Raw genomic sequence first — 25,502 nt, forward strand, 5'->3', positions numbered from 1 at the left:
CCTAATTTCCAGGGAAGTACAGAATTTGCAACTCTTTGTGGTGTGTGACCAGAATTGTCTGGTGCGAACTGTATCAACGGGCACCAGGCATTGTGCCTCTTTTCCGGGGAGGTACGGAATTTGCAACTTTTCGTTGAGCGTGACCCGAACTGTCTCGTGCGACTTGTATCAACGCGCAGCAGACGGTGTGCCTGATTTCCAGGGAGATGCAGAGGAGCGGATTTGTGCTTCGTTGTGACCAGATTGCCTGGGTGCTCCTTTGATCTATTGCGTGTCTGACGGGGTGCCTTTTTCTTCCAAGAGGCTCCCCTGCTTTATCCTCCATTCATCGATTGTTCCTTTTGTGCCCTCAATGTGGCAGATCAACTGCACTCTCCTCACCTGGCCCTGACGACTTTCTGTTGCCAGGTAGTATTGCCCGGATCAGGGTGCAGAGAGTAATTAACTTGGCTGGGGTATGCTTCTGAGAGCAATCGGAAGTGGGTCAAGAGGCTGCGTGACCCCCCTGGCTTTGCAGAGCTGGGCTGTTACCAGAAGGCACATGGTGGAACCTTTTGATTGAACGACTATTGTTCTCAGCCCCCTTCTGCTCCACATCTCATGAGTGAACTTCCCCATTGGTGGCCAATTCCCCATTTGTCGACTGCCTCCTAATTAGCTCTGCTACCTGACCCCACCTTCTAACCTGGGACCCTGACTAAGTGTGACTCTGGCCATCACTGGCCTAGTATCAGGGGGAGGTTGGTTTATCTCCAACCCGTGGACATAGGGTAGTCCAGGTTAGCTAAAAGGTGGAGTGGGCTTGGGCCACGGGGTCTGTATTTGTATTATCAACTGACCTGTCTCGGTAGATCAGTGGCATCGCATTATGGTGCTGTGTGCGTGTGTGCTCCATACGGACCTGCCTTATATCTGTGGTACCGCGTATGAGTGCGGAGTGAGTGTGTGGGCGTGACTACATAAGGACCGCCTGTTATTAATGCCACTGCATTACACATTGATTCCTTGCCAAAAGAATACTGCGTTTGACATTGGTTTTTACCTGTACGGCCTTTGCCCACAGTGCTGTTTAAAAGTGTTGTAATTATCTGTGTGTACACATTTTTTATATTGTTGTGCTCTGGGGTGCATCCTATAACTGTGTGGTATTGAATTATAATAATTGCCAGGGTGGGCCTAGTTCTGACAACGTTTTGCACCGCATAAGGGGGCTGGGGAGTAAAGTAGGCTCTTTTCCCAAGTGTTCATACTACTGATGTCATTTCAACACAGTTTGGCCTAGTATTGCTAGTAATATTTTTAAATGTGATTTATGCCCAGAAATACATGATGTTCATGATGTGTGTTGTTAGAAATGGGGGTCTCTAGTTGGCAGAGGTAGGTACCTTTGTCCAAGTAGGGACCCTTCTTCCTAGTCAGGGTAAGGGGATACACTTCTAAAATAACCCCTGCTCACCCCCTTGGTAGCCTGGCACGAGTAGACAGGGTATTCTCAGAGGCAGTGTGTAAAGCATTTGTGAACACACACAGTAATAAAGTGAAAACATTACAAATGGACACCACACCAGTTTAGAAGAATAAGCAAACTTTCTCTAAGCCAAAATGACCAACATACAACACTCTTAAAAATAGTTACTGAGCAAAAAAAACCTTTAACTTGCATGAAAAACGTGAAAATACAGTTCCTCTGACTCGGTAGCTCCGTCCGGGGCTACCGCAATACTGAATATGACAGAGTCTAACAATTCCAGCTAACTGTGTCGATACGGGTTAGCAAAAGCGTCGGCAGACTCGGAGACAGTAGCTTTTGTTGTTGCGGGTGACACGCTGGTATGAGCCGGTCTGGGGCAACTGTCGCAGTTGCGATATGAGATGGAAGCGTTGCAGCATGCGGTGTCCTTACAGCTCAGTGCAGGCAGCGGCTCATTGATGGAGTCAGTGAGACCAAAGCTTATGTTGCAGGGTGAGGCGGCAGGTCACAATGCGGCGATGGAGCCGGTCGGTGTTCGAGTTGATCAGTGAAGGAGTCGGTGACGTCAGTGCAGCGTGTAGTGAAGGGTTGCGGAGTGCAATGTCCACAGGAAGCAGTGGCTCATTGACGGAGTCAGTGAGACCAGGGTTGCATTGCGAAACAAGGCGGTTTCCTCTATGGTGCCTTCAGGACACGGAATCCTGCGACTGACTCAATGACAGAGTCGGTTACCCTTTTCTTCTCCAGGCAACTGAAACCAGCGGTTCCAGAGACAGTGCCCAGAAGTTTGGTGAGGTCTTTGATGTTCCTGAAACCTTGTGAACAGGGGGCAAGCTCTATTCAAGCCCTTGGAGATCTTCCTCAAGCAGGGGACACAGCAAACAGCAAAGTCCTTTCTCCTTTCCTTGTCAGCAAGTAGCCACTGCAGACCAACCCCAGACAGCAAACAGCACAGGGGCAGCATTCCTCCTCAACTTCTCTGGCTCGTCTCCTTGGCAAAGGTTCCTCTTGATTCCCAAAAATGATCTAAAGTTCTGGGCCCCAATATTTATACTACAAAATCCTTTGTTCTCTGGTGGCAAAGAAGCTCCATTCTTGCTCAAAACCGGTTCTGTCCTCTCTGGTGCAGCTTCCTGGCAGGAGGTGGAGGCAGACCAGGCCCATTCAGGTGAAAGGAAATCTCCTTTATAAAAGTGGAAGTTTCAAACACAGACTGTAAAAATCACCCTCACTAAAAGTTGCATTTTAACATTCTCAGTTCAGGCAAATCAAACTTTATTTACCTACCTTGTTTTCAGGTGTAGTTATGTTTATAAGATGTTATAAACAAACTCCCCATTCTATCCTGTGAAAATAGTGAAAAACGAAATTGGCAGTATTTCTCTATCAGGACATGCTACACACACCAGGGCATGTCCTACCTTTCACATACACTACACTCTGCCCACAGGGGTACCTTGGGCCTACCTTATGGGTGACTAACATGTAAGAAAAGGGAAGGTTAGGGCCTGGCAAGTGGGTACACTGTCTAGTCGACATGGCAGTACTAGACTGCACACAGGCTCTGCAATGGTAGGCCAGAGTTACATTTACAGGCTGTTTATGTGGGTGGCACAATGAGTGCTGCAGCCCATTAGCAGCATTTGATTTACAGGCCCTGGGCACACACAGTGCACTGTACTAGGGACAGACTAGTAAATCAAATCAGCCAATCATGGAAACACCAATCCATAACAACAATTTACAAAGGAAGCACTTGCACTTTGGCACTGAATAGCAGTAGCAAAGTGCCCAAGGCATCTAGACCAGCAAAACGGAGTCCAACACACAGCGAAAACACAGGAGGTAAAGGCAAAAATATGCAGGGGAGACCCACGCCAATGGTGCCAGGTCTAACGTGTGTCGAATACAAACTTTATGTACATACACCACAAGTGAAGTCTCTTTTGTGATGCTCAGTGTGTTTATTGTGTGAGAGTGCTGTGCCAGTGCTTTACACATTGCCTCTGTGATAAGCCTGACTGCTCAGTGCCAAGTTACCTGGGGGTGAACGCAGGATACACAGTGAGTGTAATCACCCATTCCTGATGGGAGAGGTAGGTTCTGCCTGGCTAGGGCACTGTCTCAACCAACCAGATAGTGCCAGTTCCAGCACAGTACCACACCATAAATTTAACAGAATTAACCAGCAAACTTCATATGCTGCATGCCTACTTAGAATTTGTACTCAAGTGGATTTATGACAGCTGTCTCTTTTTGAATTCTTAGGTGTGTCTATCATGTTTATGTGAATAAAGTACTTCAGTGGTTCCCGTGTTGTTTGCACAAGCAACAAATCCCTTCTTTTTTGTTTTTGTGCTTGTGGATAGGGTTCTCCGACTGAGACTGTCCTTGCATTTCAGCATAGCCTAGTGTAAGGTGGAGCACAGCCTTAGCTAATAATGCATGCCTTTACTCACAAACATTTGTTGTGAACACAAGCATGATCACAACAGTAATATGCCATGCATCTTAATAAGTATTTATAAGACTTATAGGGCAGGAGGGGAGCGAGTCTTGAAATCGCAATAATCCACACTGCTTACAAATTTTTGGTAAAATCTGTAGTATTGGCGGAAAGTATGTTTTCAGTGAGAAACAGAGCAACTCGGATTATGTTTCTGATTCTATAAAATGTTCGGCCCCCTTCAGTATAGTATAAACGCCAACACATGTTTCGCAGCCTGATCTTGTCTTTTACTCAGGGAAAATTATCAATGTATTCAATCCAATAATCCACAGAAACACTCCAAGCAGTCCCTTTAGATAATCCCATAGGAACGGTATAAATTCTCTGGTAGATCTGCAATAAAAGAAATGTCACAGAAAACATCTCTTTCAGCTTGGGTTGGGTCTGGGTTATGGTGACCCGAGGACTGTTTATAATGCCTGATTGCCCAAGCGAAATTGGAATGAAAAACATACTCAGCTTTCATCTTTTTAGTAATTAATTTAAGAGATGAAAGGAAACCTACAGAAGGATAACTTTGAAAACTAAAGAATGGCAAGCCAGCCCTGGCACTGAAGCATATACTAATTTTCAGGTGGAGATGCATATGTTTCAAGTGAAAGGCAGTTGTCCAGTGCAGAGCAATAGAGTCAATGGCTGAAGTGGGTTGACCCATCCCCCTCTTTAAATAGACAGCCAAGGACAGAACCAGAATATGAATGATACTCCAACAGACCAATAGCTGTAAAGGGATGACCTAAATCCCCTCTCCATAAGCATGTATAGAGTTTTTAATGTATTTTATACAAAGAGCCTGACAAACAGCTAAACAGTGAGAGAGATCCCAGTCAAAAATTCTCTCAGGTACACATATTTATATGCTATTGCTTGAAATACAGCAACGTTTGATGCAGCTGTGCAAAGAATTTTGAAATACCAAAAACATCAACAGTTTTTGTTAAGGCAATGTTTAAAGAATGTACAGCAGAATCATCATTATCAAATTATTCATAGATTACATTTTGTGACAGATCCACGGATTGTTCTTTGTAATAGGTACCAAGTTGTTTAAGCCTTCCCCATAACATAAAAAACTTAGGCCGCACCCCGTAGATCCTGTTGAAGTGTTTCCATGGATACATCCATCCTGATGGCTAGGCTTTCCAAAGCTTCCCCTCAACTCTTCCCAATGGAACCAGGGCCTGTAATTTCTGGTATTTTAAGCCACATAACAAAATAGAGTGACTTTTTTGTTGCTGTTGTCCTCCTTTGCCATGTTGTTTCCGACTGAAATCTCCAAGTTTCCCTCCTGTCTTCGTAATCTACCCTCCAAGGAAACCTTAGAGACGACAGCATTTTGGAAAGGGGATGTTGACTACTATGTCCTCTCTCCAAATGGCTGTAATCATCGGACTCATTCGACTGTACCAGCTCATTCTCTTCATAAATAGACTTAGGAATTATTATCTTCCATCATTCCTTTCCAACCAGGTAATCAATAGGTCCCATACCTTTACCACTTTTTTGGAGGAGGAGCGATTTAGGTCTATCCTATGAACATAAAATACTGACTCGAGCCATTCATCTTCTGAGGGGGATGCTGAATTAATCCAATATTTACAAATCTACCTTCTTCCCAATAAGATTAAAAAAACATCAGTTTAGTGCTATACTATAAATGATCTCCAACTTCTGGTGGCAACCCAAAAAATTATTAATTCAAGGCTTACCCCATGTAAGTCAGTGGAAACTCAAGCTTTCCATTTAATAAAATAAAACTTCAAATTTAAAAACAATGCCTCTGTTTGATGCAGACTCTCAAGCTCCACTCTCTTAATTTTTACAGTAACCAATAAAATATGGTGACAACTGCCCATCTATGGCATCATTTTAAGATCCCCTTGGATTGAAAACTAGGAGGAGCCCCATCACCAGCCGAACTCTCCTCTGTTATCTCCCCGCATATTGTCATTCTAAAATGGCTGAATTGAGATTTAGGGGCCACGGCAACAGCAAGCGTTTCCTCTTATTTGCTGAATGATTTAATACTGAGGGAGAATCGACCTCCCCATACTTCATCTAACTGGCATAAATCTTTTCAGTGTAAGGCCTTACTGCTATAACCAGGGTTACAATCGCCTACCGGCATAATCTGAAAGGATTTTCTGTTTTATATTCTAGACATGCTTTTGATAATAAAGGATAGATATGACATACTAGGAGGATCATAGAGACTGTGCAAAATAAATGTCGAATACTGTTTTGTCTTGGTATACGTTTCAGGGCAATCACTCATAAGGTTGTGTACAACGGGTACTTTTCGAAATGACCCTATGAGGGAAGCAGAAGGTGCTGTACCTCAGATCATTACCAGAGGTCCTCCTTAAGTCAGCAGAATGTGTCCAGCACCTCAGGTTGTTACAAGAGGTCCATCAGAAGTTAGCAGAAAGGGTGTAGGACCACACTTCATTACCAAATGTCCCTTTGAAATAAAAAGGGTGCTGTGCCTTGGGACATTGTTGTGAGAACAACAGGAGTATAACCCATAGACCAGGTTGAGATCTGGGTAGGTATGCGAAAAGAAACAACAATATCTCAACTGGTATCATTAAGGGAGTCAATTAAACGAGTATGTGCAATACATTACAAGGAAAGAAGAAGGGAGACACTTGATACGTTTTTGAAATGTGCACATGGCATCATATATTTAAAGTAACAAATGAACAAGGGTACAGTTGTAACAGCACTGTAGGCATAGAATGCAAAGGCAGCCCGAATTGGATTCGGTGCACAAATGTGATCGTGACACAAATAAGTGGCGACGCAAGTGACAATGTGAAATCAGTGAAAAGGCGCAAGGTGATAAAAATGTGAAATATGTACAGTGAACTTTGTGGTTCAATGGAGCGATTTACAATATTAAGGTGTGTAATTGCTGAGAGATTTAATTGAACCACAAGAGGTTTGGCTCCATTAGTTGTGCTGAGGAGTCGACGACGTTTCGACCCTAGTGAGTCAGGATCATCTTCAGGACCGGGTAGCCGGATGGGCAGTGCTTGAGAGTGAAAACACAATTGCCACAGGGTCGGGGCTTCCAACCTCTGGGCTCTGGGAAGTCGTGAGTGGGGTCCGGCGTGGACGATTTTAGAGCCTCGACGTGCAGCAGGAATTGCGTGCTGGAGGGGGAATCGGTAAGTCTAGTGTTAATCCTGCCCACTCGGGTCATTTGGCAGCAGCTGCCACTGCACCCACCTCATCCTCAGGAAATACATTGCCAAAAAAGCAAAGAGGACCTGGTACAAGATCTAAAGAAAGTAAAACATTTTTTTCCGCCCGAAAGCGATTTCATAACATCCAGCAGTTCCTCTCATTGCCCTCATCACACATCACACTGTTCACTTTTGCAAAATGTACAACAGCTCAATATTTCTGTGAGTGATGAAAGCTGTGAAAGGCACACCAAACAAGCAATGGTTGAAGGAGGGTGACTAAAAGCCCACCCTTTGTGTATTTGTGTCTGTTGAAGACATAAGCTTTTGGCGACAGGTGTGTGTAGAAACCTAAAAAGGACTAGGTACTGAACCTATATTGGTTTGTTTTATACTAGTTTGCCTTCTCAAAGAACCAAACGGCAACAAGTATTATTTTAAATTTCATCTAATAATTAATTTTACACACTTGATCTCTTTAACTGCGGATTCACCAACCTATTAGAGCTCTTCCGTCCAAGTGAGGGATCCATATAACAGCGTTTGTGAGGGAAAAACCCTTACCCTAATCAGGAATGGTGGGATTATGCCCTTCTATGTGGGATTTGTGCACACATGGTGTAAGATGAAATTTCTGTTTAAACAAATATGGTCCCAAGATCGGCAAATGGAAGTAGAAGTTGGAGAACACCCACAACCTCTCACGTTTGTGTGCAATGCCCAAAGGTATGCAGGTATGTTCTCATCCATATCCACTCGCATGTTTAATTCTGTTAAGGAAAGGAGTATAAGTATTTTGAGTAGGGGAATGAGTGAAAATGGGCCTGGTGGGCAGTTTTGGTTGGAGTGTTCAAATTTGAGCAGATCAAAGGCTGATATGTTTATAGCTGGTCTCTGTCTGGAGTCGCATAGTGGGTGAAAAATGAAGGAGTGCAAAGTGGTGACTTGAGTTATTAGTAGTGTTGAGAATTTTGTGTAAACATTCCCCCATCACCTTTGTGTTACCTCAGTGGCTCGCCATAAGTGCAACATGCATGCCCAGATGTAGATCCCATGGTCACTGTACTACAGACTCAATCTATGCCTATAACATAACATAACACGTGTATTTGTAAAGTGCACGTTCACCACTACGGGTATCTTGGCGCTGAATAACAGATGTTTATTGTTACCCAACGGTACTCATTTTATCGACCTCAGATGGATGAAAGGCTGAGTGGACCTGCCGGGATTTGAACCTGTGACCATGAGGTCGAACACAGGCCACTGCAGCAGACGCATTAGTCCACTGAGCCACCAGACCCGGCTGATGAAGTCCTAGTAGGCTATAACTGGGCTGAGGTTGCTTGAGTTCCTGTTCAGTTAGGACCAGCCTTGGCAGCTTGGGCTGGACTGTTGCCATTATTGCAGGACCTAGGCTGATCTGCATAAAGCTGGTCTCTGTCTGGATTGGTACAGTGGGCAAAGAATGAGGGACTGGAATGCGGTCCTGAGCATTTTCCGGTGGTTGGGACTTTTTTCAAGCATTCTAGCCAACATATTGTGTTTTCTTCAGTGCAGCACCCATATGTGACGGGCATGGCCAGATGTGGAGCCTGTGCTCTCTGTGCTACAACTTTGAAGCTATATCTCGCTGGTGATGCCCAAGAAGGCTGAAACTAGTCTGCGTTTTTTTGTGTCCCCATTCATTCATTCTCAATGGAGCAGGATCAAGGTTGATTTGCATGTAGTTGGTCTTTGAAGTGTAATAGTGGATGATGGACTGGAATGTAGCCTAAACGCTTTCCCGTGGCTGAGACTTTTTGTAAGCATTCCACTCATCGTATTTATGTGTTTCTCAGTGCAAAACATTAAGTGTGACAGGCATGGCTAGACTTGGGACCCTTTCTCACTGTGCCTCGGGACTCAAGATAAATCTCGTTGACGAGCCCAAGTAGGGTTTCCTGATTTCCTGTTAGAGGGGACCTGGCTCGGTAGCTTGAGCTGGACTATTCCCACTGGAGCAGGACCATGGGTGGTTTGCATATAACTGGTCTCTGTCTGGAGTGGCTTTGTGGGTAAAAAACAATTGACTGGAAAGCAGTCTGAGAGACTGTAAATAGCAGAGCTTTTTTGCAAGCATTACACCCATCACCTTTGATTTTTTGTAGTTTTATATAGCGCAAACTCGCCCTGAAGGTATCAAAGCACTTTACACGAGCACCAGGTGCATTACAGGCAGACACGTTCATTTTTAGGCACAAGGAGATTAAGTGATTTGCCCAGAATAACAGGATGCTTGAGCATCCCGCCAGACTAGAACCTGGTCCCAGCGTCAAAGTCAGCCGCTCTAGACGTTAAGCCACATACTCTCCCCTTTAAGCCACATCCTGGGTGTAGGGGAAGTGGTTCTTCCATATGTAAAAACCTCTCTGTGTGAAAAGAAAGATTTTCAAGCACAAATGCACTTTCGCATTATATTTCCATTTGCAAGAATATGCATCTGTTATATTACCAATACCATATGAGTTAATGATTTTTAATTTGGGTGCTCAGGGATGTCTATGACTTGCTTAGATATCCAGGGTAATTCAGGAATTAGGTCACCAGAAGTACATATCAATATACCATAAATAACAATACATTTATAATTTCAAACATTAGTATCCTATTATAGTTGTGAATGTACTTATAGATATCATTATTTTGTATCCATATGTAAATGTGCAAATCAATGTATATACCATATATCATGAAAATAGATTGGCTCAAAAAAAGAGCTAATATATATCATGTAATGAATGTATCTATCTCTATAAGACCCAAGACTCGTATGAATCTCTGAAATAGGATACGTCAATATCTATTTAACATAGGCTTCAACAGGAGTACATTTCTGAATATTTCCCTATAGCTTTTGAGGATCAGGGCTGAAATCTGCAAACCAAAGAAGATTTTGTTTGGTTTGGTGGATACCCCCTACACTGGATTGGCAATTTGCTTGGCATGGAAAAAGAGAGGCCTCGGACTCCTGAACTTTTTTTTCTACTGAATCCAATAAAAGTCTCAAAGTTTGGTCTTATCTTCTTTGGTTCTCAGTTTACTGCACAGCACCTGGCATAAACACCTGGAGTCTGCAAAATAGACTTGTGTTTGAAACAAAATGGGAGAACTGGAGAGCAAGAGAAACAACTTTTGCAGGGCAGAGCAAAGCAGCGCCCTTTTGCAGTAGCCGATAGTGACACTTCGCCCTCCTCATACAGTACACTGACCCTTTCTAATTAAAGTTGTTTTACTTTTGTTTCCTTTCACCAGTTTTGCTTTATTTAACCACACATCGGTTTCTGGCAGATTTGAGGGTGTAGCTTTTCTAGGGCTAGCCAGAACAGTCTTCATATTAAATACGAATGCCCTTGAAGCAGGCGTAAACAAGAGAAAATGGGTTGATCTAGTGGCGTAACGAAACTTGAGGGGGCCCACCTGCAAAGTGCGTCCGACCACACTCAGAAGCTCTGCTGACAGGGTACTGGGCTAAAGGGGCCCCCTGGAGCTCGGGCCCCCCCCCCGCACCGCAGGGGACTGAGGGGGCCTTAATAACGCCCCTGGGTTGATCTGTTTAAAAAGAGATGTATGCCATATGTGCTGCAGTGCACATCACACATCCAGTGATTGGGAACTTTCTGAGTTTATCTACGCATAAAAAATTTGAAAAGAAAGCGTATGCTTCTAGAACAAATACTGTGCCAAACAAGTTAGCCTTTTTAGAGCTCCGGCACAGGGAATGATAGAAGCAGCCGGCCAACCTTTGTTGATAATGCAACACAGCAACTTTTGCTGCTACACTGCATTGCATAAAAATAGTAAAACCGTATGAGGTGTTCACAGAATCCTTTCCAGGCAATACATTTATCTAATTTATTTTCCACTTTGCTGGGAACTTCTTTTTGCCCGGTGGCATAATCCGAACAGCCCCCTTGATCGCTGTGTTGAAATTTTGACACGTACAACTGAGTGAGGGCCAGATGTTGTTTCTGATGTTTATTAGATGGTCCTCATGGAACTACTCTTGTTACCATCAAAGCCCTCACCAACTGAACAATATTATATATACACGTATGTGTTCACTCAGCACATTCTTTTTGATCACTTTGAGCATTTAGCAATAAATGTTCAAAATGTATCTTTGTTAAATATCTTAAGTAAATGCTGTGTGAAGCATCTTGAATATTTTCTATAGGTTAGCTTTGGCAAACATATACGATTAATGACTATTATTATGCCACACTAATTATGTAAGCAAAACAGTCTATCTTTAGTATTTACTGGAAGTATTCTCATTCAACGGATCCTGGCTAGGTCTATTGGGTAGTTCTTCATGATTATTTGTTTAGGATGAAAAATGACAAGGATTTTTTTTGAAGATTGGCGAATGGCAGTTCAGAAGTAAATGAAGAACATGTTGAAAGTTTAAAAAGTGAACATTTAGAAGCTATGCTTTGAAGCCATTTAGTTAAACGTTGCTGCTTTCTATACCCATGAGAGTGATTTAGAAAATCTAAACATATCTTGAAACTGGTGCTGGAGAGAAGTTGACCTTAACTAAATCTTGGTCTCATCAGCACATGCTTGAAGGTGGAGGTCAAGGTCACTGGATTTTCCTACTCTTTCCTGCTGAAAAAGAGAAAAAAGTGGGTTTGATCCCTTTGATTTCTCAAATATTCCTGTAGCGCATGGTGTCAGTGGAGATTACCTATGTTCCCCTTCCTTTTTCACTTACATTGGTAACCCCTTACATCATGAGTTTTAATTCCAACAATGATCACATAGAGATTTGCCTATGCAAATCAAAAAATGCAAAGCCAATTTTCCATCCTGTCAAAATCTTCAGTTGCTTTTGATCCTTCAATGGGCTATATAACACTATAACATTTAATGATAGTAGAACTGACGGCCTGATTTAGAATTTGGTAGATAGGAGACTCCTTCAAAACATAATGAATACCCTGTCCACCGGATGACAAGTGTCATAGGCTATACTGTACTTGCAATACAGCATGCTATGGCGGTCGGGAAAGCTGCCATATTTGTGTTAGATTTAAATCCACCAAACTCTAAATCAGGCCCTAAGATTTTAGTCATGGGCCTAGGTCCATATCGAGTAACATAGGTATATAATGCTTCCTGTCCCACATTTTAGGGCTGTGGTAGCTACAAAAACGGTGAAAAAATAAATGAGGGTCTTCTGGATGCTAAGTTTTAAATAACTTCCACATAAATTCCATAGTGAAATCCTTTGTAATAAATAATGTTACAGACTATGTTTGAAATACATTACACCTTTAATTCCCACTGAGGATTATGCTACAGTGATCGCAGTTTCAGTTAACTTCCCCTGGTTTATCCACATTCTTTTATTTATTTACTTACAAAGGACAGCTGTGGTACTTTCTTTTGTGAACCGCACTCCCTTATTAGTGCCAAATCAATACACAGCAATGATGCTACAACCCCTGGACTTAGCTGATTACAACCACTATTTTTTTGCAAACCAAATCTTAGAGCATTATTATGTAGGTGGGGAAAGCATTCTGATACTGTAGTTGTCTTCATTTTCAAATATCCTCAGTAATTGTTGTAGTCAACATTTAAGTTCAGCTCTACATTCTTTCTCACAAGCAGTGGTCCAAATTCAGAAAGAGGTATTTTAGTTCTTGGTGCCACACACTGCTAACTTTGGAGTGTACACTATTCACTGAACTGCCAAAGACTATCAAACTATACAATCTGAGAGGACGAGAAGAAAATGGACAATACTTTAAAGACATTATAATGATTATAAAAGAGAAATTCAACACAAAAAGATGTTGGCTTGAAAAAATTCTCCAGAACAAAATGCACTGGCTGGTTGAATGTTATCCTTCGGAATGTTGAAATAATAAAGATTTATTGAATAAGAAGGATACATGTGGCCAATACCTTTTTCTAAATTTGGACCACTGCTTGTGAGAAACAACCTAGAGCTGTACTTCAATGCTGACTACTACAAATACTGAGGATATTTGAACATTAATACAATTACTGTATCACAGTGATTTCCCCATCTATTGGATAATGCATTACCTTTATGCACGGCACTCAGGTTTTAAATTCCAAAGTCACCAAAGAGTTTAAATGATTGTAGGCTCATGGATTTTAGAGTGCACTAATTATCATTATACTCATGCTGTTTTGTCATATCTTGTTCCAGTCACACACGTTTTAAGATTTTATGTGATATGTGACCGTCTTCTAATCTGGTTCTTAATTCCATTATCGATCACAAACCTGCCTCATTTAATATTTGAGTACTTCACACAAATGATAGTGTCTACTATGCTAACTATATACCAACAGCTCCTTTTTATACACACATCTTTACACATTCATGCCAAACCGTGATTTAGATTTGCTTTATTTTTCAGGGAAAAGAAAACTTTTAACAGTACAGTAATAAACAATTCATCAATGAATTAGTTGATGAAGTAATTAAGAAAGATGAATGTTAATTGAGCCTCAGAGCTTCAATGTGTCCCAGTTTTATTAACCACTGTGAGAAGTTGGCCTGGTATATGCTGTCCACTAATTAAAGTGGGCACCTTGCACCAGTCCAGACGACCCTTATGATGTATGAGGTCAAAGAAAGCTAATCTAGTGGTAGCTGTGGAGAGCAGCCTTCGGGCTTAATCTTGAAGGACTGTAAAGCAGCTTGTTTTACCAGAATATCACCTTTAGTATTAATCAAATGAAAGGAGAACCACACAGTACTTATAAAAATATGTATTCATTGATATAACACTCTCTAGTATCCTCTACACGAGGGTACAACACAAAGCACACAATACTTTAGCAAAGAAACAGTTGTAAGTAGCACAATACACAGTGGGCTCCAGGGGGAGACCAAACCATATACTAAAATAGTGGTATAAGAACCACGACTGGAGTCGAGACAGTGTCTAGAGCATGTAAAATCACTGGCACCCCAAGGAACCACCCCAGGTGAGTAGAAAGGGACCCCAAGGAAGACGGGTGCAGTGTGCTAACACGACCGCGGGCGCCATACAATTCTATGGGGAAGTCGCGGTTACAATTTTAAAGTTTAAGGACCCTTCTCGGTGGACTTCAAGGAAACCCTTTGGAATTTAGAAGGTTGGAAAGCCACCCCATCCGTGGATACTGGAGTAACCAAGTTACCTATCCCAGAACAGCCGGGTGCATAGGTCTGGAGTGGTGTCGGAAACCGCCATTGTTCTCAATGGAGGACTTCAAAGAAGAGCTGCTGCCGGGAAGGAAGATAGTGTCTGTTGGAATACAATGGTGGATTTGTGATGGGAGGAACCTGAAAACAGAGGGGACAGAGTCTGGGTCACTTCAGGGTGACCAGGGGGTCGGTAGACGAATGCCCGCCGATGTCGGGTGTTTCAGGTGCAAAGAAGGGATGCTTGACTCTGCAGGCATGAGGTCCAGGAAATGTCGAGGATGACCAGGAGCCAAATGCGAGCTGTCCCACAAAGGATGTCGAGTGCTGAGGGGTCAGTGACCAGTGGGAGTACCAACAAGCCTTGGCAACAGCAACCCACACAGGAAGGTTAAACAGGTTACGGTGTGGACCAGCAAGGTCCAGGGGACTCACCAAGCATGGGGGAGTCAGGGCACGGCCAGAGCAACCAGGAAAGCTCAATAGAAATCAAGATGACCCTCAAGAGGACCCGCAGGTCGAATGACCAGGAGTCGCGAGGGGACCTCGAGCAAGATCACAAAGTACCAGCCCACAGAGCATTCTGTGCAAGGAGGCCAGAGTTCTTTGGAGGAAATACTGCTCAGGGTCAGGACTACACGGATTCCAATGCACGAGCTCGGGAATTGCCAACAAGCATATGCACTTGCAAAAGTATGCAGTGCAGAGGGGTTCAGGTTATGCGGTCCCCACGAGGAATACTGGCCCCAAACACGGCGAGAGGGCAGCTCGACCTCAGAGAACTTCAGAACCCACCTCCTGTGTTGCTGGAGCCTTCGGAGTCCACAGGAGCTCAGGATCAGCAGACTGGTCAGTTGCATTGCGGTGCCTGCGAATGCAGGGGAGGGACTCCTTCACCCCAAGGGAGATTCTTCAGGCGTCCTTAATGCTCCACAGGTCCCGCACAGAACCTGTATGGTGCAAGGGCACAGACAATGCTTTGGACGGAGAGGGAGACATAGTAGGGCTTAGTCGAAGTCCAGCGAAGTCCAGAGTGTCTAGACGGTCGAAGGTCAGTGGTTTCTTGTTACAGAATCTTGTCCACATTAAATCTAAAGTCTTACAGCCAGATAAACCCTTATGTAACCACGGGAGAGGGTTGGACAGATTCAGGGGGAATCACTGACAGAATATCGAGGAGCAAAATATCGACCTGCAAATATATCTGTGACAAAATATCGACTACCAGAATATCGAATTCCTATCTACAAACAGGTAAGTAGAAAAATATTGAATCCAAAAAATCGTTGTAAATAATATAGCTTGTTAAAATATCGAAATTTTTAAATGTCTTAAAAGTTATGTCGAATTAATGAAATAATAAATATAATTAAGTAAAACATACTACTTAAAAATACTTAAATGACCTTAAAATGAAAAAATAATTAATGTAAGTTAAAAATAAAAATAAACATGCATTTTTATTTTTAATACATATATATTAACTTAATATTATTAAAAAATATTCAATATTTTTAGCGTAGGATAGCGGGAGGGTAAAGTTTACTATTCCCACTCCAGTGAGTGCAAAAGTAGGGAGAGCGTTGGATAGCGGGAGGGTAAAAATTACTATTCCCACTCCAGTGAGTGCAACAGTAGGGAAAGCGTTGGATAGCGGGAGGGTAAAAATTACTACTCCCACTCCAGTGAGTGCAACAGTAGGGAAAGCGTTGGATAGCTGGAGAGTAAAAATTAGTATTACCAATCCAGTGAGTGCAACAGTAGGGAAAACGTTGGATAGCGGGTAGGTAAAAATTACTATTCCCACTCCAGTGAGTGCAACAGTAGGGAAAGCGTTGGATAGCCGGAGGGTAAAAATTACTATTCCCACTCCAGTGAGTGCAACAGTAGGGAAAGCGTTGGATAGCGGGAGGGTAAAAATGACTATTCCCACTCCAGTGAGTGCAACAGTAGGGAAAGCGTTGGATAGCGGGAGGGTAAAATGTACTATTCCCACTCCAGTGAGTGTAACAGTAGTGAAAGCGTAGGATAGCGGGAGGATAAAAATGACTATTCCCACTCCAGTGAGTGAAACAGTAGGGAAAGCGTTGGATAGCGGGAGGGTAAAAATTACTAATCCCACTCCAGTGAGTGCAACAATAAGGAAAGTGTTGGATAGCGTAGGGGAATTATTTAATATACCCACTCCTGCAATATAATTAAAATTAATTATAAATTAATTATTTTCTAAAAATTAATTTACCTCCAACCAATTTCCCCTATAAACATCACCTACAATACTGTAACATATTAATAAATTAACATAATTAATTAAAAAGTAATGCATTAACTAATTAGAATTAACAATATCATTAATTAACATATTTACAAATTAATTGTTAATAGTTAATATCTAATTAATTGCTAATTAATAAAAAAATAAACAATTAACATAATTACCAATAAATTATTAATTGTTATTACTCAATTATTAATTAATTAATAATACATTAATTAACTTAATTAACAATGTAAATTATTAAATATTAATTTATCAAGTAATAAAATAATAAATTCATTAATTTCAATTTAATTACTTCCCACCCTATTCCCCTCTAAACCCACAACCCTCTACAGAATTAAATTACGCAAAAAACTTTTTAACGTATAATTAATTACTTCTAAATAATGCTAAAAATATATATTATAATTAAATTACTTCCCACCCTATTCCCCTATAAACCCACAACCCGCTACGGAATTACATTACAAAAAAATTAATTAACATAAAATTCATTACTTTAACAAAATTCTAACATACATTACAAAAATAATACATACTTTTAACACATATACTAACACTTAAAACACACACAAAAAATCGATATTACTAACTTTGATATTATGGAAATCGATATTTCTTACCTGCATTTCGATATTCTGCACCACTATATTTTTGCAATTCGATATTCTGTAAATTCTATATAAAAAACTCGATATTCTGTCCAATAGATATTTTTTTGTTAGATATTATGACTAGTTACCATTCAGGGGACCCTCCTAGGGGAGGGTCAGGACAGAGGGGTGGTTACACCCATGTTCTTTATCCAGTTCCGCGCCAGAGCAGGAGCCAACGGCTCCCAGAACTGGTTTGAGCTGGACTATGCACAGGGATACCAAATGTGCCCCAGGTGCAGAGTTTCAGGTACTGTGGCAGTGCCCCCACCCAGCCCCAATACACTAAATCCTGTCTGGGAGGTGGTCACACCTTCCTGTGACAGGATGCCTATTGAGCTGCCTTCCTCTGCTCAGGCTTGGCTCAGCAGCAGGAGGGCAGAAATGTGTCTCTGGTCAGCAGCATCCTTTTTGTGCTGTCCAGGTCGAGAAGGCTGGCACCGGGCAGACCAGTGACCCCACGAGGCTCACTTCAGAAGGGTGGAATCATACCTCCCACACTGGTTACGGGTGTGGAGGGTATGATTCCAAGGTGTTTGATACCAAACACGACATGGTTTTTTTCAGCCGTTTTCGAGATACCATTTACCGAGAGGTTATAATGCACCTCTACCTATATGTCAGGCTGAGTCACAGACAACCCGGGAGAATGGTCTCCAAAGGCTGCAGAGGAGCTCTGCTCATGCAGGGGCACCCTCTCACGTAAAACCCAGCACCCTGCCTTCAGGATTGTTAAGGCCTGCTATAGGAGTGACTTATAAGTTTTAAGTGTAGTGACCTATAGATATAGTGAACCTATATCTAAAGTAAGTGGTGCAAGCACCAACTTACACAGGTTGCAATGACAGACCTGTAGTTCCATTTTGCATTGCCTCTCATGGGTGGCATAATACATGCTTCAGCCCATGGGAGGCCTCTTGGGTACCTATGCCCTGGGTACATGTGTACCATATACTAAGGACTTATAAGGGTACCCCAGTATCCAATCTGGAGTGTACCAAAGTACATGGCATAACATTTTAAGGAGAAAGCAGATAGACTGGGGTCCTGATTAGCAGGATCCCAGTCAAACTAGTCAAAACAGTGTAACATCAAGCAAAAAGTGGGAGTAACCATAAGAAGCAGATCCTACTTTCCTACAACCACACCTACAGAAAGGGTCTGCTCTAGATTAATGAGTTTCTTTTTAAAATATGTGGTGCACAGTTACTGGATACACGAACATCATATACCAAACATGTAAAAACAAATTAATCATCCATTGTTATACAGAATGCATGCAATTACAACAACAAATTACACACAATTTTAAATATGTTTGTTTATAAATGTAGCACCTTCTTTTCACAGTCTGAATCGTTTATGAATTTTTCACTAAATCAGTTATTCACCTATAGGTTATTTACGAAAGAATCTGCAATGATGAAGATCTAGTTAAGTTTCAGTTTTCTATCCCATTACAAAAAACTATTTCATTGTTAGTAACATTGGGTCCTCTTGACTAATATGCACCAAACAGTACAAATGATTAGGTTAACTAAAAATGTTTATTTCAGTTTTGATGAATACTCATCACCGGGGACAAAGTTGTATTAGAGTGGAAAATATTTTTTCCATTTTTTCAATAGGCTTCGACTGGGAAGCAAGAACAAATCTCTGCCAAAGTCACCTTTCAGTCAAAGCGTGCTGTGCCCTGTGTGGTTTTTATGACATGGTCAGATTGTATTCGGTTTTGAAAGGAACACTCTCAATGTATTTAATGTTGTTCAAGTATATTTATTTTCATCCCCAGATCCATACGATCCGATTATCACTATTCATATTCAAAACTAGAATTCGGCATCTGAGAGACTGGATCTGTCTGAAAAAATTCAGAAGAGCGTCATGGTGAATGTTCTTTGATCGGTGGGAAAGTGAAACAGTCTGTCACAAAGAAGACTGGTGGCTAGTCCACGGGACACTACTGCCAGCCATGGTGCAAGAGCAATGTACAAGTACCTTATAGGGAAATAAGATTGGTAGCCTGCCTGGAATGTACAAATGCAAGTCAGAGACACTCTTAACATTTGTAAAGCTTCATATGACACTCTGAGTTAGAACAAACACACCACCAATGATTTGCAGGTCTGGTAAGCATTTCCTAATTCAACTGAGAAGCAGTTAGTACATTATTTTGTTTCTGCGAGTCAAACAGCAAGAATACAAAACCAATCATTGTATGCGAAGGAGAGGCCATGATTGGTATACCTGTGTGCTGCATGCAGACCACAACCACATGTCTACAACTTCACAAGATCTTAATAACAAGATGCTTTGTGCGCTTTACAGAATGAGAGATGTTGTTGGCCTTCTGATGTTCTTAGCTCACAGCCCACTGAACTAGGATTGGGTAGACCTCTTCAGTCAGAGACATTTACTGCAGAGCTTCTGAGCATGGGTTACTACTCCTATAGGTCCAAAAGAGGGTTTGGTGGCAACTACTTCCTGGTTTCCCAGAATAGGAGTATCTACAGATATATTCACTGATCAAGGAACTTATCAAAAACCTACTAGAATTGTTAAATGCGTTTGTCTGTGGCTCTTGAACTAAACTACTATGTATGCTCTGATGCTGTGCCATTGGCTCACTGCAGATAGGTAACAGAGATATGCTAATTATGTCAAATGCATTTTTCAGGTAGGCAATCTGATGTGCCAAACACATTCAAACTAGACATGGTACAAGTTGTCATCTCTGTGCACACATCATATGTAATACGAGACAATTAGAGAGGGTTCTACAACATCCATGGTTTCGTACTCATGATAGGGGCAATTAAGTAAACACACCTCACTATGAAGAGGATTGTAAGGCAGATTTTAGGATTCTGTAATTTTCGAAAATTGACAAACCTGAACACTGAATTCATGCTAAACACCAACCTGCATTTTACTGCCTACAGCAAGTATAACCCTGGGTAATGGCATGCTCCTGTATAGGATAGGATAGGATAAATACTTATATAGCGCACAAATGCTGAAGCGTCTTGGCGCTGGTGAGCACCGAGGGAGGACGCAATCCTCAGAGGCGGTTCTCAGCAAAGAGCCGTGTTTTTAACAGTTTTCTAAAAGCTTGATGATTATCTGTTAGTTTTAGTGAACAGGGAAGCTTGTTCCAGAGACCAGCAGCACGGAAAGAGAAGGCTCTACCTCCCCATCTAACTTTCCTGACCCGATTTATCTTGATAAGACTTTGAGTAGTGGACCTAAGCACCCGACCCGGACTATAGGGGATGAATAACTTCTGAACATCCTTGGCTCCACCCCCAAACACAGCCTTATGTACTAAGCATATAGACTTAAAGTCTATACGCTGCTGAACCGGGAGCCAATGTAGTGTTTTGATCCCTGCAGAGATAGATTGATCTCTAGGGACATCTAGCAGAAGTCTTGCTGCAGCATTCTGAAGAGTCTGCAACCTATTAATCTGAGTCTTATTTATCCCTAACAGCAAGGCGTTGCAGTAGTCCAATCTGGACAGCACAAGGGCAACTACAACGGTCTTGCGAAGGTCAGGTTCAATAAAAGGAGAGATCTTCCGCAAGGTCCTTATTACAAAGGAACAGGATGACGCCAGGTTATTGACGTGCGCTGAAAAATTGAGCTGGTTATCAAACAACACGCCCAGATTTTTAACTTTGGGCACAGGACAGGGGCACTCCCCTGCCTCTACTGGCCACCATGATCCGTTCCACAGGGGACTTCCCTGGCCAAACTCAATAATCTCCGTCTTCTCGGTATTGATTTTCAAGAAGCTATCCCGCATCCAGCTCATAATTTCAGACAGGCAGCTATGGAATTTAAAAGCCATGTCCTTAGATTGTTCAACAGCAGAGACTATGATCTGGGAATCATCAGCATAGGAGATTATCGTGAAACCATGCTTCCTAATGAGCCTGGCCAGAGGAGTGACATAGATATTAACCCTTTCCATGCGCATGACGGAGCGGTTCCGTCATGTGCATCGGTCGCGCTGTGCGGATGACGGAACCGCTCCGTCACGGCCCCGCCCGCACAACGAACCTTCAGCACGGCGCGGTAATCCGCGCCGCGCTGAAAGGAGTTAAATAGCGTCGGTGATAAGGCTGAACCCTGCGGAACACCACATGGCAGATGAAAGCTGTTTGACTGCAGGCCATCCCATAGCAAACTCTGCTCCCTGCCTTCCAGAAAAGAGGAGAGGAGGGACAGTGCAGCTCCCTGAACACCAATTTCCTGAAGCCTCCGAATCAAAACCGCATGGTTTACGGTGTCGAAGGCAGCCGACAGATCTAACAGCACAAGGACTGCCCTGCCTCCCCCATCCACTATACTCTGAATTTCCTCAGCTGCCACAAGAAGTGCTGACTCCGTAGAGTGTTGAGCATGGAAATCGTGCTGAGAGGAGTCAAGCAGATCATGGGAGCTTAGATATTCCGTCAGAGATCGATTCAACTCCCTCTCCAAAATGTTGGCAGCAATAGGCAATGCGGCAATTGGGCGGTAGTTCTTTAATATGTGGGGATCCAGTGTGTTTTTTTTTAGCAACGGTCTAAATATTGCCCTCTTCCAACTTAAAGGGTAACTGCCAGACTCGATTACTTGATTAATTTACGGGGACAGCTCCTCTGCAACCAGCTCTGCTGCAAGATGCAAAACTAAAGGGGGGCAGGGATCCATGAGCGAGCCTGATTTTGTTAAAGTGATCAGCCTACACGTTTCCTCTTTTGTAATGGGGCCAAAATTCCTAAGGCCAATATGGCCCTTGGGGTTCGTTGCCTGCATCTGGCCACGACTCTCCAAGTTGGAGTCCGAGCTCATAAAATCGTTATAGATTGCCTGTACCTTATCCTGGAAGTACACGGGAAGCTTTTGGCATGTTTCTTGGTCAGGCCGATAGGTGTTATCCTGAGGGGGCTTGGAGAGAGCAGATGTAGTCTTAAAAAGCTCCTTAGCCGAGTTACCGGCTTCCCTGATCTTAGTCGCGAAAAAGGCACTTTTAGCTTCAATTATTGCCTCTCTATAGGCTATTAGAGCGCTGTTATAGTGTTCATTACCTCAACGCTGTAGTCCCCTCTCCACAGACGCTCTGCCCTCCTGCGTGTACACTTCAGGGCCTTGAGTTCCTTGTTATACCATGGCGCGGATGGTTTAGTTCTCCTAGTGCCCAGCAGCTTCTCCGGTGCTACCTTATCAACAGCGGTCGCCAGCCATCTATTGAAGAGCAGTGCCGCCTCCGAATTATCTCTGCTATGGGAGGGACGCGAACCTCCCAGAACAGAGATGAGATTGTCCGCAGTCACCTGTGACCATGGTCTAATCTTTTGCTTCTCCGATAAGGGACAAAGGGGGAAAGCTAGTACTCCAGTCATAATATTGAAATGAACCACCCTATGGTCAGACCAAGGAAGAGTCATGATATTGACAATCTCCAGATCCATATTGTTCATAAAAATACCGTCTAACGTGTGGTCCAATCTATGAGTAGGCCCCTTGACTATTGGTTGAAGCCTAATGCTGCTAGATTTTCAATCAGCAAGGCCACTTCCGGCTGATCCGTGAGTTCAAGATGGTAATTAAAATCACCCAGAATCATGAAAGGATGGTGATCCATCCGAGATTCTAGAAAATTCATAAGCATTAAAGCGAAGGTAGACTTAGGCCCGGGTGGACGGTAGACTAATACTCCTTGGAATTTAAAAGAGTTCTCTACATAGATGGTGAAAGAGAGTGCTTCCGCGGGAAGATCTAGATATGTTTCCACTCGAATTTTTAAAAATGCTAAATGGGCGACCGCTATACCCCCCCCCTCTTACCTATTCTGTCCTGAGAGGTGACCACATACCCACTTGGTAAGGCAGTGTTCCAACCTGGACTGGATGTATTATCCGTCCAGGTCTCAGTTAAAAAAATTATTTCAGGCGCGCCACTCTCAATCAGGTCCCCAATTTGGTACCTGTGTTTATGAAGGGATCGAACGTTTACAAGGATACAGCTTAACATTTGGGGCTGATTAGTTCTAGTCACGGAGTGCGCATTAAATCCACCATTATTCGCTGCACCCGCTACGTACTTCCTGTCCAATAAATTATTTAGACCCACCCCCTCTCGATGCCACTTGTTCTGATAAGCACATCTAGTACAGGTCCAGAGCTCTGAGACTCCGCAGGATAAATTCCTGTCCTGAGGCATGCATAGGGTGTTATCCAGAGCCAACAACTCACCTCTACTGTAGAGATATGTGTGTGGAGAGGCAGGGGTCCGGGCGCTGGGCGCTCCGGGCACGGACGGGCGCAGTCGGGCTTGCCTTTGGCGCGCCGCTGGCGCGCCCGCTGCGTACGCCCGCTGCGCACGCCCGCTGCGCGGATGTCCCAGCGCCGCTTTTGTATTCATTAGGCCACGGCCCCCCACTGACGCGTCAGCTCAGGTGCAATGCGGACCCGCCTACAACCGGGTCCGCTTGGGTCGATCGTCCGAGTTCACCAGCCAAAAGCAGGACAACAAGTAAGAAATCTCCCCCAATATGGCAGCCAATTTAAAAATGAGGCAGTATTTATCACTCGATCAGGAATGTGCAAATTACGCAGTGTGCAGACGTTTAGGCAGCAGTTTTCAGTTATCAAAAGATGCCAGTTTAAAAACAACCAGCTAACAATGATTAAAAATGATAGTGCAATTTCCGTTTTAAAAATTTTTGCTACGTGTGTGCCATATTTAAATATTTCCAAACCTTAACACTATTATAGCTATTGTGAGAATGATCATGTATGTCTTAGCACATTTTAGAACTGGATTGTTTTGTATGTTTATAGCAGCAGACCACTACATTTATAGTTTGCCTGCTCCGTTACACATTTCTGATGTCCTGCAGCCATTTTATTTGGTGTAGGACACTTGCACATTTTGTGCACTGTGTGGTAAGCATAACTGCGTTCTGGGGATTGGCACCACGAAGTTTGCATTTTGGAAAGCAGTGAAGTCAGCGCTTGTCTCTGAATTAGTCTGTCAAGGTCTTCCCACATTCTTTCACTTAAGAACGCTCTGGCACCAGCTCACTCCTTATTGTCAGTTTCACCGAATGTATGGATTTTAGCATTACATTCTCCAACTGATTAAGGGTGGGACCTCTGGTCTGTTAAAATGGCAATTGCCGGTGTTATTTTGCTCGCATATTCACGATTTTGCACTGAACGCTTGTTAGACATTATAGGTTAGCCCAATTGTTATGTTTTTCTTCTACAATACAGCATACACACCAGACTACACAGCAGCTCTACAATGTTTGCAATTTTTTCGTGACAAACTATCTGGGGCATATTTACAAGGGCTTTATCTTTTAAAGCCAAAAAAGCGGAGTTAAAACTATCGCCCTATCAACAAGAGGGTGCTAACATGCATTAGCGCATGTTAGCACACTTTTACCCAACGCCTCCCTTTGCATCTCTAATGAGATGCAAAGTGGGCGTCACTGGGCAGGACAACCTTGTAAATATCGCTGATGTTCACATCGCGATATTTACAAGGCTGCCCCAGCATTTTAGCACACGTTAGTTTTTGGAGAAAACCGCTGTTTTCTCCAAAAACTAACGTCTGCTAAAAAGTAGACTTACCTATCCCTAACATTGGGGTGGATTATGCTGATAGGACCCGGTGGGTCGTATCAGCAAGGTTATCGCCGTTTTGCAGGGAGAAAACTAGTGATGTTCCCTGCAAAACCGCGATAACCTTGCTATCTCTGGAATTGTTATTGCCCTGGAGAAACGCGTTGTTAATAACGTGCTACCAGGGTGATAAATTCCAGAGATAGCCTGCGATAACAAAAATATCGATAAGCACGGCCAGCGATAATTATCGCTGGCCGTTGATAATATGCCGCTATCTGTGCTGATTTCTTTACCTCTTTTATCCAACACAAACGTGAACGGTCCTTCAGCACACCCATACCTACACATAAGACACAGCAAGGTCTCCCTGTGTTCTACTTGCAGACTAACCTGCACAAATAACTTCTTAACTAAACATTTAATAAACTCTGGACTAACATGGTACAACCAAAAACTAACAAACTTCAAATATGACCAAATGACAACACTCCTAAACCTGCCTTAAAGGTTGCCCAGATTGAGAATGAATGAACTACAATGCTATATTAATCTTAGTATGCTCTAT

The 25,502-nt window shown here is 42.8% G+C and overlaps 1 protein-coding gene across 3 annotated transcripts in view; it reads right to left on the bottom strand.

Annotated features, from left to right (window-relative positions):
- Positions 1–25,502, bottom strand: part of AHRR (aryl hydrocarbon receptor repressor) — a 793,419-nt gene that overhangs the window by 649,744 nt on the left and 118,173 nt on the right. The window lies entirely within an intron of this gene.

The sequence above is a fragment of the Triturus cristatus genome, chromosome 5_2, assembly GCF_964204655.1.
Source record: "Triturus cristatus chromosome 5_2, aTriCri1.1, whole genome shotgun sequence".
In the NCBI taxonomy this organism is placed as follows: Eukaryota; Metazoa; Chordata; class Amphibia; order Caudata; family Salamandridae; genus Triturus; species Triturus cristatus.